The sequence below is a fragment of the Chelon labrosus genome (genome assembly GCF_963514085.1).
Source record: "Chelon labrosus genome assembly, chromosome: 5".
Classification (NCBI taxonomy): Eukaryota; Metazoa; Chordata; class Actinopteri; order Mugiliformes; family Mugilidae; genus Chelon; species Chelon labrosus.
In genome coordinates, this window is record NC_140341.1 from 12,087,435 (window position 1) to 12,107,473 (window position 20,039).

A 20,039-nucleotide genomic window follows, 5' to 3' on the forward strand; every position below is an offset into this window, starting at 1 on the left:
CCAGTATTTTATCCACAGCAGCGTTCAATAATATGAGGTAGATGCACTAGATTAGATTTTATCACCCTTGCCATCACAGGAAGAGTCTTTCAAATGATCAGGTTTTCCTGATTCTCTGTAAAAGACTTGGACTGGAGCGTGCACGGGAGGAGCCCCCACTAGTACGTCCGTTGTGTCCCGTTTGGGCTTGGTACCACAGGTTAAAGGTCACTTTACTGGATTTCACAGAGAAACGTATGTACTTCCTTGCATTTTTCTTTTTTTTCTTTTGACATGACATTAGTAGAATTAGTAGAATAATACAAACTAAATCCCTTTCATTTTAGTTCACTTTGGCTAGGACTACACGGCCCCTATGTGTTTTAATGTGTTTTACATGTGTACCACACAATAAATATGCCGGAGAAGTGAGTTTCTTCTCTAACCTGTCAGCGTGACCTTAATCTCCTGTAATGACAGTGATCATAAACCCTTTACTGCATCATAAGTATACACAGCTTACATTAACGACACAGAGAGGAGGGAGGGGAGAATAGAAAGGGGGGGTGGGACAGAATCAGCAAAAAAGAAAGAGAAAGAAAGTGACGGCATGTAATCGCCATTCTCCTTCCCATGTGTGAATCCTCCACGTCGGCTGTATGCAGCGCGGGGCATGACGATAGCCAGAACAAGAGAAAATATATCACTGGGAGCAGCTTCAAAAGCAACCTTTTGAACATTCATGAGATATAGAGAGAGAATAGACTTTTGATTTTCTCTCACTCTGAAGCTATTTTCCGGTGTTCTGCTCTTACTGCTTTTACCATCCGTAGTTTCGCATCTCTTCGAATCATGCTTTGGTGCACGTATGTACGGTAGAAAACCTGTATAGAGCCACATAGACGCAGCCACACATTCTCTATAGTACCCCTGATATACTGTATGTGTGCCATAATGGAATATCAATAGTTTTTTAGAGGTTGTACGTTTATTTTACACCCACACTGAGACGACCTACAGCTTTAACACGGCGGAAAACCATCAACAGCAACAGTGTGTTGTGATTTTTTTTATTTATTTTTTTATAGAACCACCATAAAAGCCTGTCTTCAGCTCTGTATCATCGAGTATGCTGCTTCCGCCCTGGAAATATGGCTCAACCACAGCATTTTGCCTTATTACCGTAGTGGGCTACCTCCTCTATAAAGCCTGCTAGAATCAGATGATCTCACTCTCACCATGGGCTCGTTTCCTTTAATAAACCTACACCATCATCCCCTCAAGTGGGCGTGCGATTATCCACATTTTATCACATCCTGTTAAAGCCGACATTGCCTGGACAGCAAGCATAAAATGCCAAACTATGTCTAAGATCCGAGGGCTAATGTTGGAGTTTATTTGATAGGCCAAGAGGAAGAAGGAGGTCATTAAGTTTAACTGATCTTAAGAATAGTGCAATAGACACTGGCATTTGCTTTGACCCTGCCTCGTAGCAGGTTGTGTGCGCGTGCGTGTGTGTGTGTGACAGAGAGTTCTGGTCTGACCCCGCTCTGCTATGTAACAGCCTCCATTAGAAGCACTAGAGGAGCTGCTATCTGAACTGAGGTCGGCCCCGTAATAGAGGTTAACTATGGGCATAAACACAGGCTCACGCAGATCAGGTTGATCCAGGAGCCCCTTAATCAAACCCCGATGCTCCTCAGGTTAATAGAAATGTAGAAGAAACAGCAACCCCGTGCCTCATTTCATGTTTATGTCAGGGTGCATTTAAATGTTCTTATCTCATTCTCGTGGACACGTGAAAGGTACGGCCCGTGCTGCAATGGGAGCGTGTGCCGAGAACAAAAACACCATTATCAACAGATGGAAAGATTTTGTTTTCCCTTCTCCCCTCTACAGACCTCCACCTCCACCTCCCATCTGTAAAGAGAGTGCCTTTTTGTGTACTCTTATAATTGATTCATAGCAGCAGCAGGTTTGCTATTTCCTCCGCTCCTCCAAGGATTGCAGTGCGTGGTCAGATTATTCTACACTTGTGTTTACCCCCTTCCCACTGTCAGAGACACAAGAAGCGATGCCTCAGCAGAAACCGCGACCCACCTATGATTAACCGATCCGTGCGCGTACAGTATGGGCCTGTTTATTTATGCATGCCTGTGTGTTTGTCTCCCCGAGGTTACATATGCATACGTATAAGAGTCTGTTGTGATACGTCTGTTTTTTCATTGTACGTCTGAATCATTTCTGCTCAATTTTTATGGTTCTCCTAGGACTCATTCCAGCTCTGTGACGGTAATGCTGCTATAGTGTAACACCAGATAAAGGGCCCGTTCAGCTGATGTATGCAGCTCCCTCTGCGTTCTGTAGGAAGGAAAATATTATACAGAGGGAGCGGAAAGGGATAAAGAGAACAAGGGAGTGAAAGTGACTGATAACGGCAAAGGAGAGAGAGAGAGAGAAGAGATAGAAAGAGTGAAAAAGATAGAGAGGTTGGAGCTCCTGTATCTTATCTGTATTCCTTGCCAGTGTTTCCCAGCAGAAACAGTGTGTCCAGGACTATAAACAGACTATTATCCTAGTGTTTATCACAGTGCACATTACCGTTTGCCTCTGTCGGACTTACTGTAATGGAGTCGTTTGGTTTGATGGATGCCTCAGGCGTGGGTTTCTATCTATTGCTCCCATTATACCTCTGTCTGCATCCCTTCACTGTAGAAATGTCTGCCTGCACATTCAGCATAGCCTGCAAGCATGGTGATTGAGGTTATGGCCAATGTAAATGTACCATTTGGCACAGTGAATTGGAGGTGCAGGGGGCAAGAGGAAATCGAGGGGAGGAGAGGAATCATCTACGTTACATTACTGCTTGTAGAATATCCACAGTGAGAGGGGTGAGGCTTTTGAAATTCACTTTGTGCACTGTGAATAAATATCTCTATGTGTGAAAATGAAATATGCAGCTGTTAGTGCCTTATTTTGTTTGTTTGCATATTCTCCGCCCGGCGTATAGGAATGTATTGTGGCTGGATCTCGCTGCAGGTAATGCTGCATTTAAGATTCATCCATCAGAGTTCACGGTAACCTGATTGCCCTTGCCCCCTCTGGGCTCCAGCTCACATGTGAGATAGGAGAGCAGGCGTGCTGCATGTGTAGTGTGCATATATGCATGTGTGCATCGGCGTTTTTTGTGTGTCATGATGAGGAGCTGAGGTGTGGGGAGGTGATCCGGGACATTGTCTCATCGCAGTAAAAGGTTCCTTACAGTTCTTCTTCTATGGGGTCACCTTCAGAAGCAGGAGCACTTCGCGGCCTTATAAAACGTTACTGCCCGCGTGCACATGCGTGAGCCGTGTGGTTTTCGTTTATTTATTTCGCTATCACGCCGATAACCGGGCTTTTACCCAGCCAGCCGAATCTCAGCGGATGCTGCAAGGAAAAGGTGGAGGCAGAAGCAGCCACCAGAGAGGAGAGAAGTGAGGACGGTGGCAACCACACCTGCGCCATCTGCTCTCCTTCCTCATCCATCAGGCTGAATGAAGGAGGATAGATGGATGGAGAGGTAGCGATTAGCTCTGATATTATCCCGGAGAGCGAGGGGAAGAGGAACGAGTGGGGAGAGATAAGAGGTGTGGGGTGAGAAAAAGAGATGGGTTTGCTCTCGACTGAGACCCTCTCTATCTCCGGGTCTATATGCTCGCGTGAATACATCGCACCTCTGCCGCCTGCAGTGTGCTGGCATGTCACGATCACGCTAAACACTCAGCCTCGGCTACTGTACGCGCCCTTGGGGATAAGATGATAAAATCACACCTGAGATAGGTGTTACTCCAAACAGTTGACTTTTCCTAACTTCCCCTACACACATGTAGGAGCCCGTGCGCAACAATCACACCCATGAGAGGCTGGTGCGCCCACCGAGAAAGCACTCTGTAGCTTTATAGCCGTGCAATATAACCTGCTGTCTGTCACATCTCCTATGATATCCGTTCAGCATGTAGAGGGTGTGGTATGAGGATATCCAGGGGACGTGTGCAGCGCTGTAGATGCACACACTTGTAAAGGCTATAAATTAACTGAGCCGCCAAGTTACTCATGAAACAATAGTACTGCCAGGATAGGGCGTAACAGAATGGCTCATTAGTTTAAGGTCAACTATCACTCTCGTCATTAACTAATCTCTCTCTTTCCTTTCACCCCTCCTCCCTCCTCTCAAGTGTTCTCCACCTCACTTCATCACTATTCACCAGCTGTCCTCTTACACTCCGAGCAGGGCCAGAGTTCACATTGTTTTAATTCAATTAAAACTGACATCAATCTGCATGTGACGAATGAAATTTACATACTCCACAATTAATCTTGCCTGACCTAGCCCACTCCACCCACGTACACACCCTCAGTCGCTGGTTATTATCATTATCTAGGCCTACGGGGCTGGTACCAGAGCTTGAGCGAAATTAGAATTACGATTCTGCCTTTTGAAGCCCTTTGAAGTGTAGGTCAATAATTAAACAGCATTTCTCTGTGGCTTAAATGCACATCTGGAAACGACGTGCCAGTGCTGTACTTTAGCGAGCCCAGAGAACTGGACCTCCTTTCAATAAAAGCCCGCTCTGAGATATTTAGCGAGTAAATATTGATCGCATTCACATTTATTATCGCAGCTATGCAAATGACACACAACTCTCTTGTTTGACTATCTCCTAATAACGCCAGTCCTCTAGTTAAACAGAGAGAAGAGCGGAAGAATGGGAAGATGTAGAAGCGGCTCTCTTGTAGGAGCACTGGTTAAGCACAAAACCAAACATTACCACCGCCTGCTTTCTATTAACGCCTCAGTGGCGTCGCTGCAGCGGATCTCGATTTACTGTTCGCCGAGATTGTGCAGGAGATTTAATATGAGCTCGCACTTAAATGGAGAAATAAATGATGGCATCGCTGAAGCCAAGAAAAGCCACAAAAATAACTATGCTCTTTTTGAAGTTATCTTCACAAGCATTTCCAAAAGTGCTGCCCTTATGCGCCTGCTGCTGGAACGCTGCAGCCCACCGATCCCTGGAGCCGTGCGAAAAATATGGTCAGTAGAAAAAGAAAGATTTGTCGTGTACTCTCATCGAGATGTAAATCACAGATGCTCCCAATCTGGTCTCTTAAGTGGACAAATCCAGGCTTTCTCCCTCTCCCTGTGTCTTTTACCTCCCATCTCTCGATATGCTATGAAAGTTCAAGTTTCTGCTGTAAAGCTGTAACTTCCCTTGCTCTTAAAAACTACTTTTAAACTGCGAACTGAGCTAGTAGTGAAGTTTGAAGACTACGTGCATGTGAATTAGTGTGCAGTTTTGTACCTTAAAGCAAGGTTAGAGCTCCTACCATCTCATTTTTGAACACAGCAGTAGCTACAGCAGTGCTAAGGGCTTCGGTGTGAGGTTTAATTTGAACAGCTAGCGGGGAAGTTTTGTGGATGAGCTTGTGTTTCTTTTTTTTTTCTCCTCTCATTCTCTCCCTCTTGTGTGTTTATTAATACATTTAGAACACTATGTTTTCCATAATCATGCTATGTTATTGATCTCCGCAATCCCTATTGCCTTTCACCAACAGTGAGCAGTAATTGTTCACTTTCTGTTCATCCTGAACCACTTCTCCCTGCTTTTATTCTCCTTTCCTAGTTAACACCTAGGTTGTTTTACCTAAACAATGACACTCACATTTCTGTTATAATCAGAACTCTGCCAGCTGCAGTATGGTTCTCATGACAGGATATGAAATGGTTGAAGGTCAATTAGGGCCCATAAATAACCCTCTCATTATACGGTGTCCGTAAGAAAAGAGATTCCAGAAGGCCCTCTGTCCAATTAAAAGATAAGAAGGTGACCATTAACAACCACGGGGGACGCTGACAACAGAAAATCGAGAGATTGTCACACATTTGATCTCAGCCACAGAGCAACGACGGAGACACACTTGGGCACGCCCCGGCGTCTCCAAATTAGTGGGTAGCATAGGTGTGCCCGAGCATCTGTGGGCGCATTCGCATGCAGTTTTTGATGTGTGTTCCTAATGAATGCACGCAAAACAAGAAAGATTAGCGTGCACATGCAGCTACACTTACAGGTGCAGGGCACTGGAACAGCAACAAAGAGGCTGTCTGCACGCTGAAATCTCCAAAGCTCCTATGTTTTTTTATTAGCGCAATGTTTCAGGGTCCATAATGAAGACCTTGCAGGTCAAAACATTGCTCTAATTAAAAACTTGGAAACAGGAGATTTCAGTATGCTGACAGGCTTATTTTCAAGTGAATTTGTATGTGTATAGTAAGTGAATGAAGTCTGTTACACAGAGAGTTTGAAGAAGAGGTTTCTCCTCCTCCTTTTTTCCAGGAAGGCAGCAGACATTGTTTTTCCTGCCAACAGAATATGATCCAAACTAACGCATGCAGCTATACATGAGGCTCAGTTACAACCGTTGTCCCTCTGCATGCCCTCATCCTAGATCAGTTTCTCCCTGGAGTTACGGATCTTCATGAGGTTGATGCAACCCTCGCCTTTTCTTTGTCACACGTACCTCTAAATCGTACATGCAGTGCACAATCAAAGCGCCTCTGCCCTGCAGCGAAGACTCAAAAGAGCCCTGCAAGAATGCTAGGTGTAGGATTGCCCTCCCAATTACACCAATGCGCCTCGGTATGTTTCTAATACTGTTTACAGGCAACATGTATTTGTCTTAAGCAGCTTTCTCTTTTCAGATGCACTAAATTTTGATTCCTTCCACATCACAGTCATTTTAGACCCAGCAGTGGTGTCTCAGTAGAGAATGCTGTGTATGTAAAAACGAGGGTGGTTTTTTTTCTACCCTCCTGTATGTCCGTGACTAAACGCCTTAACTGTCATTACCATTTTGTGTTGCCACCACTTTCCCTGGTACACAATGAAAATGATGTCTTTACAGCAGCATCACTGCTTCTTGTGCTCTCTCTCTCTCTCTCTCTCTCTCTCTGTATCTTTCTCTCTATTCCCCCTCCTCTGGCATCCCTGCACAGTTAGAGAGGCTGTCCAAGAAACCAGTGTCAGCATCTACAGAGTATATGTGTGTGTATGTGTGTGTGTGTGTACTAATGGCAGTGCCCACATCCTGCGTAGTGTGTGTGTGTGTGTGTGATGGTGTGCGCGCACTTACATATGTTTGATTTAGTACATGTCCGTTCTCATCTCTGCATCTATACATCTGCTGCACGTGCCTATCCGTGCATATGTGCACATGCCGGGCTGGGCCGGGCCGGGCTGGGCTGGGCTGGGCTGGGCGGGAGAGCATGCAAGCGTATGTATGTACACATGCATGTATACCTGCCCGGCTGTGATAACTGCAAATTAATGGGCGAGTTTTTGTTCCACCTGTTTCTCCCCGAAGCCAGCCGCCACTTTAGACACACAGGTTTAAGCCTCATTGCTTCTGTCAGCCAAAGAAGAGCAGGTTTCTCTGAAGCAGGCAGTGCACCAAAATGACTGATGAGATGATGGTAGTCGGTGCCAGCAGCACCCACGTAGCAGTTTTCTTTGCTGTAGCAGCGATTAGGTGATGGGCAGCCAAGCTACAGGTGGCCAGCAGATATGTAGGCTGATGGTGTGGGTGAGATTATGCTGATGAATGTCTCTGATTGACACATTTACCTCGAGTCTATTCTCTGACATTTCTGTCTAGCTAGTCCAACAATCTAAACTGTCCCCCGTGACTCACCTGTTGTCTCCCCTCCCTCCGCTGTGTCTGCCTCACGATCAGATACATTTTGTGCCTTAATCAAAGGTGTGTGGAACGGTGAGGTAAAGTGTGCACTGTAGAAGGAGACTGAGTCAGCCTTTATTACTGACTTGCCAGTTTGCTGCAGAATGATGTGGGTGTGAGGAGTGTCATATCGTTTTTTTTCTCATCCTGTATATGGTCACCACTTCTCTCCTTTCCTTTCCTCTCCTCTCACTTTTCGTGTTGTTGCTCAGAAAAGTAGAAATGCGGAGACAGGTAATTACCGTGGTCGAGGGCTCTTTTCTCTCATTTTCCTCATGTTCTCTCCAACAAACAACTTACCCTTCTCTCTCTCACTAGTGTGCTCTCCCTCCAAAGTGTTTCTAGTTATTTTTTATATCCTGTCTAATAAACAGTTTCAGGGAGAACAGAAAAACTACAGGAATTATACTAATAATCTAAAAACTCTTGACAACATTGTGTGTGATTTTTTTTTTCTTCCTGCCTGTGGGCTTGTGTGGCTTTGTGGAGTTTCACTGTGGTGCAGTGTGAGGGCTGGGTCCACTCCTGCAGTTGTTTAGCAGTGCACTGAAGCAGGCTTTATGCTGATTAACTGCATCACATCTGATGGATTCTCAGCGACCTCTCCACCTCTCAATATAGCTCTGGGAGCCTTTCAGGGGGAAAAGGCTTCCCTTTTTAATTAGACAAGAATAGGAAATCTATTAGTGAATGCAGACAAGGCCCGGCGCTGAATGAGGGACTTTCTGAGTCCTGTTTGTGTTGAACTAACCACAGCCATCTCCTCAGCCGTTGTTGCATTCACCAGTACACAACTGATGTTGTTGACGAACTCAGGTATCAGATGGGTTTTTGTTACAAAAGCATAAGAAAAGTAATTAAGCTGATACTACATCTGTATTGCTGTAATACTGCTTCCAGCCATCAACGTGCATTCTTCACTGGAGGCACAGTGAGCTGTCACAGTAACAAAAGCACAGATGTTACTAATAACATTAACAAGGCCTCTGCTCTATTCATCTGTCCCAGTAAGTAAACAGTATGACAGCGGTATACTATGCACAACAGCAGGACTGGAGATTGGTAGTCCTGAATGGTGGCAGGATCCAGATGTGAAACCTGCACTCTCTTCTTATTGTTAAAGATCTCATAGAAAACAACAACAGTGTGCACCAATGACAAGTATTGTGCATCTTCGGTTGATCTTAACCGATTTGCCACAGTTCAACTCACAGCCAGTTCATTCATTCATTCATTTTCTGTAACAGCAAGTCCTCTGGAGGGATGTAGGGGGGGCTGGAGCCCATCCCAGCTGACACAGGGCAAGAGGCGCAATACACCCTGGACAGGTCACCCGTCTATCGCAGGGCTGACACAGAAAGACAGACACACCTACGGCCAATTTAGAATCACCAATTAACCTAACCAGCATGTCTTTGGACGGTGGGAGGAAGCCGGAGAACCCGGAGAGAACCCAGGCAGACACAGGGAGAACATGCAAACTCCACACAGCCTCTTGCGAGAGTGAATTTTCATCATCACCTCAAACGTGTTCTTCCACTGCTGAAAATAGTCCCCAACAAATGCACTATTTACCGTTGTTTGACAAAGGAGCACCTAAATTTCTGGCTGTTTACAATAAATTACTTCAATTCAATTTTATTTATATAGCGTCAATAACAATACAAATCGTCTCAAGACGCTTTACAAAAACCCGGCCTGAAACCCCCAGAGCAAGCCTGAAGGCAACGGTGGCAAGGAAAAACTCCCTTTTAACAGGAAGAAACCTCAAGCAGAACCCAGCTCATATGGAGGGACCCATCAGCCTAAGGCCAGCCGGGTACAGACAGAAGAAAGAGAGAAGAGAACAGCAAAGAGAGAAGAGAAGAGAACAGCAAGATAAACATACATCTGTCACAGATACACATATCTGACTAAAGCGTACATGTGGAATCTTATGATACAAACTGATGAATAAATTACAGTATTATATCTATAACTTGTTTTTAAAAGATGTAGGTCTATGGACATACGGCTGAGTGTGACAGGCAGCTTAGAGGAATCAAGTATCGGCAGACATACTCTTTTAATGAAAATGTCAAGCACGCAGTCAAGTGTGCATACCTACACACTCCCGTGCAATAAGCAAGCGCACATCCCTAAATCCTTACGTCCCCCCTGTGTGGTGAACAGTGCTCTGCAGTGTATGTTGTATGAGGATCGACGACTTTGATAAATTAAAGACCAGAGAGGTCTTCTTCGTGATCATGTTATATTTATGTTGAGGAACAAACAGAACAGAGGGAGATGAGAGCTTCAGCACCACAGCACTGTCTCTGGTCCAACCGCTCAAATATGCAGGCGAGCCTCAGTGTTTATTACTTGCACAAGGGGGAAGAAAAAAAAGAAAAGAGAAAAAAAAAGTTAAATTTTTAATGTAGGGGCGAACTTTCACTGGAAAATGTTTGTTGGATGATTTATTCAAAGTCTTGCTTGTAGAGGGGAATATTTGTTTAACAATCAGTTGCGGTTCATGTGAGGATGGCCTTCTTTCCTGTAAGAGCGCACTCCTCATGGTTCATCTTGGCCTGATTGAGTTCTTCACAAAACGGGCTGTGCGTGTGTTTTCCATGTTGCGATGTTGTGATTCACTGAATTCAGGAAGCCGATGCAGAATGGGGCCTCACGGTACGGCCCCCCTAAATGCTTTGCTTTGCGATTCTGCACACTCTTCCACGCGCCTTCGTCTCGTGGCATCTGGGGCGTCTCACTGGGATAGCATGTTACATAATTAGCACCAAATTAACACTCAATTAGGCAACCCGTGTTGAGAGGGTGGGGACACACTATCTTCGGAGGCTTTAGAAATCACATCAGCGCCACATCCACCACCTGGCCCACTGAGAACATACTGTACATCACTTGCATGTAAACTTGCAATGTTCTAAATATATAGTAGTGTCTTCTTGGCTGCGATGTTCGGCAGTCCCCAACAGAGAGAGGGATCAGGGATGATGTGTTCCGATAAGATGTTGTTTCAACTAAAGGCTTTGATTTATAGATTGAGCCGCTACAGACCAGGCCGGTTATGATACTTGTGCTCCTCTTGAGGGTTGAGCGATAAAGAAGATCTGAGAAAGTTTTAATAAAGTTCAACTTGAAAGTGTTCCCTTGCAAATCCATCTGCAGCAGGGCGAGATTCGTCTGTGTTATGAGGCCCGGCACGAAGAAATCCGATTTCATCTGTTGTGTCCTTTCCCAGAAGCTACCCCGCTGATAAGCAAAGTATCTCCCAATTCTGCCTTTTCCTTTTAAATGTACAGGTTTTGTTAGTAGTCCAATATGTTCCGTTGTAGCTGTGTCTTTTCTCCACAGACTTCCTCAGGAAAAGATTACAAAGGAACAGAATTAACGTCCGGTTGATACGAAAATTCTTTTTGGTCCCAGATTATTTCTTTATTCTGCAACACTGGCTAAGATAAGGGATCCAAAGACTCAAAGCTAAAGGGCACAATCATTTTATTCTTCAGAGAGCCGTACAGGATCCCACATGAACAAATAAAAATACCTTCTAATATAGTAAACTTATTTCTTCTTTCCTTTTACAGCCTACCTCTTCATCTTTCCCTCATGTCTTCCTCTCTTCTCATTTCTCCAACTTCCTCTGTCCCCTCCATTTCTTTTTGCATGCATGCTTAGACACTCCAGCACACTCACACACACACACATTCACACCTCTGTTGGGGTGGGGTTCTTTATTTCATTAACAGCCGCTTGCACGCCAAAATTCATTATGCCAGCCTTCTGTTCTCGTGCATCCAAGCATGCCAGCTAACGTGCGGAACAAATTTCTCTCCCCCCTCTTTTCACCCTTCCTCCCTCACTCTCCTCCCTCACTTCTGCTAATAAGTATGTTTAGGATGTGATTCACCTGCATCAAAGGCTCCCTGTGAAGTAGCCCGCTTTGTATCACTGGTCTATGATTAGTCATTACTGTCAAGCTCTCAGTGTTTCCCTCTGTTGCTATGCTTTGAAGCTAACAGGTGGTTGTATCCGAAATGCAAATAATGCAGATATTGCTACAGCCTCTCGCGAAAGCACGGTGGCGATGGTGCTTCTTTGTGAAACGACGATGTGTCGTGTAGATGTTGCTTGGACATGTAGCACCTACCTAGACCTGACCTGGCACCTCCACCCCATAGCAATGACACTCCTTGATGGCAGCAGCCATCCCCAGCAGGATGCAGCCTGACACAGACACAAAAACGATTTAGGAACAACTCAAATAAAACATGAAAAACAGCACAAGGTGTTGACCTGGCCTCCAAATTCACTAGATCCCAAACTGATCAAGTATCTGTGGGATGATCCACAGAGGCCCCTCTCCTCAACCCATAGGACCCATAGCCCCCCACTAACAACATCCTGTTTCCAGACACCACAGGACACCCTCAGAAGGCCCATGTCCATTATCTGATGAGTCACAACTGTTTTGGAGGCACAAGTGAGACCTACGCAATATTAGGAAGGTGGTCATATTGTTATGTATTTGTTGATTTTTTTCTCATTGGCATTAAAGGCTTAGTTTGGTTTCTTTGAAATGGAGTTGTATGGGGAATTAAAAAATGAATAAATCAGTTTAGGCTATATTTAGAATATTATCATCACTGTAACTTACCGTCAGACACCTTTTTCAAATGTGGAACTGAAGCCGTTTATTCGCTCTCTTCAAAGCCACCGTACTACGTTGACAAAAGCAGTCATTTCACCTTGCTGGAACACAGGAGTTGTTAATGCCAATACTTGTACTCTGTCTGCATCTCAAAATTGGGTTCAGGCGAACCACCATCACTACAGATAAGTGCCTCATACAAGCCCAATCCAAAGATACCAATCTATCCCTTTAAGAATCTGATTGAGAAAGTAGGTTGATAGGCCCTTTTTATAGAATTTCCTGGGACTTCGTATGCCATCATTAAGTCAGTGGAAGTAACACATCAAATGTATTGCTGTCTTGAATTTTTGTTATTTTTTTATCTGGAAAATGATGGGTTCTGATTTTGCAAGTGTATTTTATTGGAACTGCCACATTGGGACATTTGTTTGCTATCAAGTATACACACTATTACAGCTGAAATGAGAAAAAAAAAAGCTTCTTTTTCCCATCTGAATCTCAAGTGAATACTCCTCCTCCTCCACGGAGACTGCCCTAAAAAATTGCCCACTACTCCTGTCTGCATTTGCCAAAGCCACCAACCTTGTTGCCATGGATATTGATAGGGTGGCACCTTGGGTTCGGCTGTGTTGTGACAAGTTATTCCAAGTGGAATAAAAAGGGCTTTGTCTTGAAATAAAGCCGGGGCGGAGGAGGAGGAGGAGGCGGTGGGGGGGAGAGGGGGGTGGCCCTCTGGGACTTGCCTTATTTATGAAACCCCAGTGAACGCACTGCCATAGAATAAACAGGCCAAACATGATTGCCACTCATCTCCAGTGCTTGTTCGTTCTAATACATGCATTTAGGCGGAGGACTATAAATTGCTTTTAGCCTATTTGTTTGTTTTTTCACTCGGGCATTGTAACTCGATGACATGTTAGGAGAGTTTACAGAATTACATTTATTGGAGCAGAAGAGATGTTATCAACACAGCAAAGACCAACAATAATTTGACCCACCGTGCTTAACATTCTGCATTTTAATGTTTTTGACATTTCATTTTTCCTTTGTCACAAATATAATGTCTCGCCTTTTTGTCTCCGGTTGATCCACCAACACTTCCACAGAGCTCCGCGGTGTGTATAAATGTGTGTGTGTGTTTATTTATTGTGGTGTGTTTCTGTAGGGTTGTAATTGCTGTCTGATTTGTGGTCAGAGAGGAGCAGACATCCTGCAGGGAATATGTCAGGTTTTTAAAAGCAAAGAAAAAGACCTCAGTTCTGCACCCGTTTAACCTCGACCACCTCCCGGGAGGTCAAAGCACTAAATCAGCTTCTCTGCTTTTATTAGCTCAGGATTCAATGTACAGTGCTGGCAAGACAGTGGCTACATCTCTAGCGTAGTGTATGTGTGCACTCGTGTGGTTAGTCAAAGCAGGCCCCTAGGGTTAGACACAGAGGCTGACATTTGCATAAACTGTAGTCTTATCGTCACTCGTGCAACAAATGTAAAAATCTTAATGCAAATCTGGTGCTCGGAGCTAGCTTTACGGTAGAGCTTTCACTCCGTCAATGGTTTCCCCACATGGGAATATATTATACTAATGTTACAACACACATAAATGTTCACTCACCATGGAAAATCCAACCTGATGGCTAGCTCCTGTGAAGTTGTGAAGTCTCACTGATGTCTGGTAATAATGTCCGTAGCTGAGACCTGTTGGTGACACATATGATGATATCTCAGAGTCGCCACATTCGTATGCAGTCATATTAGAAAAAACAGGATTTAGCATTCATAATTTTTATTCCTTGGAAGTGTAACTCAAGTAGTTATTTAAATAGAGGAGATCAGGAAAGGACCGTGTTTGGTTTGGCCCTAATTGGGGGGCGGCGAAGCCCTCCCTGCAGCTTTTCTCCACCTACCACCCATTTGGAAGCCCTAATAATGACCTCCATTGCCATTGTAAAGGCTAGTGGAGAGTCTGTACACCCTGCCATGATGCCTACCTCCAGCTGCTGCCATGCTGTAGTGTACTCTGCTGTGGTAAAGCAGAGGTGTATGTCTAAAAAGTAGGCTTTGACTAAGCTTTTTAATACTACAGGGCTGAATAACTGCACTCTTAAATATAAATCCCATAAACGGTGATCCTGATATTTAATGGGAATCCTCACCGACGTCTGCTCAGTCTTCTCAGGAAAAACACAGTCTGTCTATCATGTTTGTGTTCATCCACCGAAGGCTGCCACATGCCCTGAAATAAAGCCAACTTTCCCAAACCTCATTAATGCTAGTGCCTCACTGTTGTGTACAGTTATTTATTATAGTGTAAAAACACTGCTTCCAATTACAGTTCATAAAAAACTTGCTTGCTTACCTTTCAGTGGCAAAATATATCTTAGCATAAGACTGCGCAAACTGGAGCAGAAAAAAAATATGTGGATGAAAACACATACTTTCTGAAGAAGTGGCCCAAATTATCCTCAAATCAGAAGGCTGTGACAGGCACTAGGTAGTGCATGATGCACTGCAGATTGCACGGGGGGAAAAAATAAAAAAATAAAAATCCAACAGCAGCAAGGCTGTGCCTCAATCCAACCAAACTGCACAGCAAAATGGCTGCATGTGACAGATGTTGCGTGTAATATTTAAAGGCTGACACCGTAAAGACTGTCACCGGCTCCTATATAACCACTTAGGCTTATTAAACACGTAAGATGATATTATGTAAAAAGGTTTGATCAAAGTATTCCTTATGTTTGGCAGTGTGGGCATTTTATGAGGTATTGTTCCTCTGCTAAAATATTTTACTTGATATCAAGATATCCTAGATTTCAATGCAAAAGAAACTCAAGAAGTGTGATCATGTTAGAATGCAATTACTGTCTCTTCCTAAAAAACTCCGTCATTACCTTGTGGTTAAATGGCCCCTCCTATAGCTAGTCCCACAATAGTATGGTGCCATAATGAGAAATTAGGAGTCGGGGCCACAGAGGAAGTGTAGAAGAAAGTGATGGATTCGGTCCAGATGGTCACCAGTGCAGGCAGGACAGCGGGAGTTCTGTTAACACTTTTCAACGCCGCCGCAAACAGCCACACAGCTAAAACTACTATAATACCAACAATAAAATCACGCCATACTGTTTGGTGTTTACTTAGCCACATGTGTCTCCTAATAATGCCGTCAGTGACATCTCATTAGCAAATAGAGTCTGCATGCTTTCGGAAGGATTTGCGATTGTAATCCGAGTCTCTGGGCAGATGCCGTGGCAGTCACAGCTGTGTATCTTTACGGTTGTATTTTTTTTTAACTGATTACCGCTCAAAACGCCACAAACAGATGCAGCTATGGCGCGTGTCTGCGGAGAAATGGAGCGTCTGACATGTGTCTAAAGAACTGCTGGTGTCCATGCTTCTATGTCAAGGAGCGGAGGAATGCGGTGATGAAGGCCTTTGCGTTCGCTGTAGGATCAGCGGAGTCTAATGGACGCTCATCAATTCCTCCTGTCTAGGGAAGTGTGTGTCATGACTCCTGTAACTACTTCTGACAAGAGTGATGAAGCACTTGTTAAAGTTGTAAGCTTCTGCTGGAGTTTGAAACCTTCAGATATAAATCTGTGTAGAGGGAGATGGACAGAGACAGTGAGTGAGGGGCGAGCATAGGAGGGGGGGATAAGTGAAACGGCGAGACAAAGAGCGCTTATGGTTCAGTCGTGACAGATCGCAGAGGGGGGGGGGGGGGAGTTGAGTGAGAAAAGCTAATGATCTCCATCTGTCTTAGGAGGCTTGGAGAGAAGAGCATTGTTAGATTTTTGGAATTAGGGGAAGCAAACAAACACATGACCTGCGGACCTCACCCTGGCACTGTTTTATGTGACTGGCTTCATTTGAGTGGGCTGGTGAAACATGGCTCAGGGACAGCGTACACCATCAGATGTGTTATTCTAATGATTGCAGCTCTCCAGTAAGTGTTTGTCTAACAGTGTGTGCGCGTGTGTGTGTGTGTTTACTGTATGAATGCCAGGGTCTATTTCAGCTTCTTGTACGTGCGACTCTGTTAATGTAAGTTTGTGTATTTATAACTTTGAGCATATTGATCGGGCATGTATGTGCACAGATGAAACTAATGAATCTCTAATTGGAATTTGGCACAGGATAAACACAGTCTACAGGGATAGAGTGTGTCTGTGTGTGTAGCATTAGTGGGTGCCACTCACGCTAGAACTCAAGATTAATTTAATGCTTTCTCTTCCACTTTGTCCAGTTAAGTCCGAGCCACTGTTTAAGGTTCAACAAGTCATCCCAGAATAAATCAGTTTAATGACGATGCTTCGGCTAAGCTACGGTTAAGTCAAAGGTCGTGAGTTAAAGTTGAGTACTTTTTTAAGGGTTAGGGAAAGGTTGTGCTTTTGTTGTCAAGGTAACAATAGTGAACACCTAGTGATTAGTTAAAGCTGCGTTCACAGTACAAGTTGCAGCACAACCAAGCGTGGCCAGCTTCACTGTCGGCAATTTGCTGCTGAAGTGTTGCTCAAGAAAAAACACACTTGATTAGCTGAGGCATCCCTACGTCATCACAGTGTTTATTGTTGCCTCAGTGTGAAAGAAGAATAAGAAACAATTGTGATCTTGTTTACTCATCCATCCATCCATCCATCCATTTGCCCTTTACAGACTTCCTTGTTCTTGCCATTTAAAAAAAAAAAAGGCAACTGGACTTTTGAGAAGACGTTTCACCACTCATGAGTAGTGAGTAGTCTGGATGCCTTTTTTAAATGCTTTTTGGATATACCATGGCCTGGATGACTGAGAACCTTCACAGACCTAGAGTGACACTGTCATTTCTGAGGTGAAAGACAGCCTCTTTAAGTCGGTTTTAATTCATCAAGCACCTCGTTGGAGTCGCATGTGTCTTTGCTCGATCCATGAGGACTATTGTAGCTTAATTAAGGAGACTTCTCCTCTACTGGACTGTTTATCAAGCAATTTCCAGAGTGTTTGTTCAAAGTGCTCACTCTCAGAAAAAGGAGAGTGGGCGAGTTGTCAATTTCTGTCCTCCTCGTTTCTAAGCTACTCTCGCCTTTGCAGAAAGGGCCTGTTGTCCGCATGCAGATGTTAAATAGTCAAACATCATCACCTGTTTTGCCTGATCAAAACTATTTTGCATTCCTCCAATGTCAAAAGAGTGAAGCACCTTGAGAGAGCTGCGAAAATTATTTTGATCCACAGACAGAATCACACCTGCTGACAAACAGTTCTCTCTGAAATAAAAGATAAATAAACACATGCATGGGTTGTAGGGGTTGTACCGACTAGTCGACTTTACTGCTGTGCCATGACGCTTTAAGCAGGAAGTTGACTAGTCAACGATCACGTGACAATAACAACATAGACGCCTTCAAAAAGACAGGCGAGGCCTAGTGGGTCATTGCAACACAACCAAACTAGCAGCAGATCAGTCCTGGAATACAATAAATGTACTACTGCAACACACACTCATCTGAAAAAACATCAGCTAACGCTAGCAGGTCCAAATCATCTCAGCGGCAGTCAATTAACGACTTAACTAAATGTCCTGCGGTAACTGAGAGAAGGAGGCTGCACATCAACAATTTACTGGTAAATTTCGTTGTCTAAAGTAATACTGTTGTAGACGGAACAGGATTCAGAGATATACCGCATTTTTTTATCCCGGCTACATTATCCTATCTTATAACACACTGGACTGGTGCACACTGGTGTTCACGGCGTTGACGTGGGCTATAGCCGACAGCAGTTTGTGTTCAAGCTTCAGTTACCTTGAAGAAAAACCTCTGTTCCTTAGTGTGAGACGCTCCAGTATGTGTTCAGGTCAAGAATGTAGATTTCATTGTTGCAAAGCATTACTTTATATTAGTCGCCTTTAAAATGTCAAAATGTGACTTCTTCTTTTTTATTTCTATCCAGATACTTCTACTCACCTCCTTCCATCACTCCTAAACACTTAAAACAGTTTTGATGGGAAATCTATGATACAAAAAGCATCAGCATAGTCCCCATGCTCCATTGAAAACTGCACTTTGACATCAACATATGAAGTTATTTCTGACAATGCGACATTATGGAAACAACTCAAAGTGGCAGAGAGGCTACTGTGACTTTTAAATCTATTTAATGTTGTAGATGATATAATGAAAGTTAAGCACAGCTGAATAAAGGTATATGAAGCTATAACAACCTTGAGTTATTTTTTGAAAGCCCTTGAAGCTCTTCAACGTGACTGACCTGACCTCAACCACCACCATTGTCAAACACAAATATTGTATAACCTACTATTCCTATGGACATTGCTAGATTGTATATTTTAGGTTCGTCTAGTGTGTCTGTGCGTTTCTGTTCAGAAGCAGAAACCTTATGAACTGAAGAGTTTTATTTTTTTATCCAGACTCCCTCTTTGCATTTCTTCAGCAACAACATTTTTACCTCAAGGCTGACAGTGACGTACCATCTTGCAGGGTGAACAAAAAAATGTCTGCTTTTCATACCAGTCTAAAGTAGAAGTATTTTATTGTTTCTCTGGTCTACTCTGAACATTATCAAGGATCAAAACCAGATTTATTTATTTTTTTACCAAACTTTTTACCAAAAAACTGTTTGTCTTCCATTGTTTTCTGTTTCTGTTACTTGTCAGACTGTTCTATAATAATAAATCACACAAAATTACCTAGTATACATGTCATTTAGAGTAGAAAGCTACATTTTTTTTGTATGTTGGAACTGTGTCCATTTATCAAAGATTTATTATACACAGATACGGGGCAACAGTAGACTCTGTGAGCTGCTGAGGTTGCTGTGGAGATGGGTCAAAGGGAGCTGATGGAGCAGATGGCAGGGAGGTGACCCTGCAGGCTTCCTGTCTGTTCTTCTGTTACTTCATGTAAATCTCAGCCCTATACGTGTCACCTCAGGTGGCACTACCAATGTGTTTACACACCTGGACAGACCTGAAGCCGATATACAGCACGGCCAAAAAAAAAAAAAAAAGACTCAGACATACACACACCTTTCCAGAGGGATTTTACACTGTGCATGCTGATTGTAATGCGCCAGGACTGTGTTAATCCTGTCCCTCAGGTGTGTATCCACCTGCTTAGGCTGTCCCCTGCAGTTGACTTGGTTAGCCTTGTCCTCCTGCTCTGACAGAGAAACAGAATGGATACCAGGCCACTAGGGTTTCCATCCCTCTGGATCATCCACAGAGATCAGGACTGATTAGGAGCTAATCCTTTATCATACCCTACTGTAGGAGTAGCTGCAGGATGTTTTGATGGTCAGTATCTGTCTTGTCTGAAAATGTTTTATTTTTTTTGTCCCCCTCCCTTTTCATGTGTCTCCCTTGTTCCCCCATCTGCCTATCTGCATAAGCTCCACACGTGTGTGTTTATTGTACATTTTGCGGTTTCATTTTGTAGGAACGGCTTCTTTATCGCCACTCCACCACTGGGTTTTGTTATCTGAGGCTCACAGGACGGCGTGTGTGTACCTTTGAGTGTGTGGTGCGTGCTTTCGCAAGGATCAGCAGCCTATGTGCGCGAGTGGAGCACGTGCAATTGTGTGTGTGTTTATGTGCTTGTGCGACGCCGTGGCGTACACTGAGCCTGCGCACCGGCAGACA

The 20,039-nt window shown here is 44.0% G+C and overlaps 1 protein-coding gene across 1 annotated transcript in view; it reads left to right on the forward strand.

Annotated features, from left to right (window-relative positions):
* il1rapl1a (interleukin 1 receptor accessory protein-like 1a) overlaps positions 1-20,039 on the forward strand; it is a gene marked incomplete at its 5' end in the record, with an annotated part of 122,958 nt that overhangs the window by 46,743 nt on the left and 56,176 nt on the right. The window lies entirely within an intron of this gene.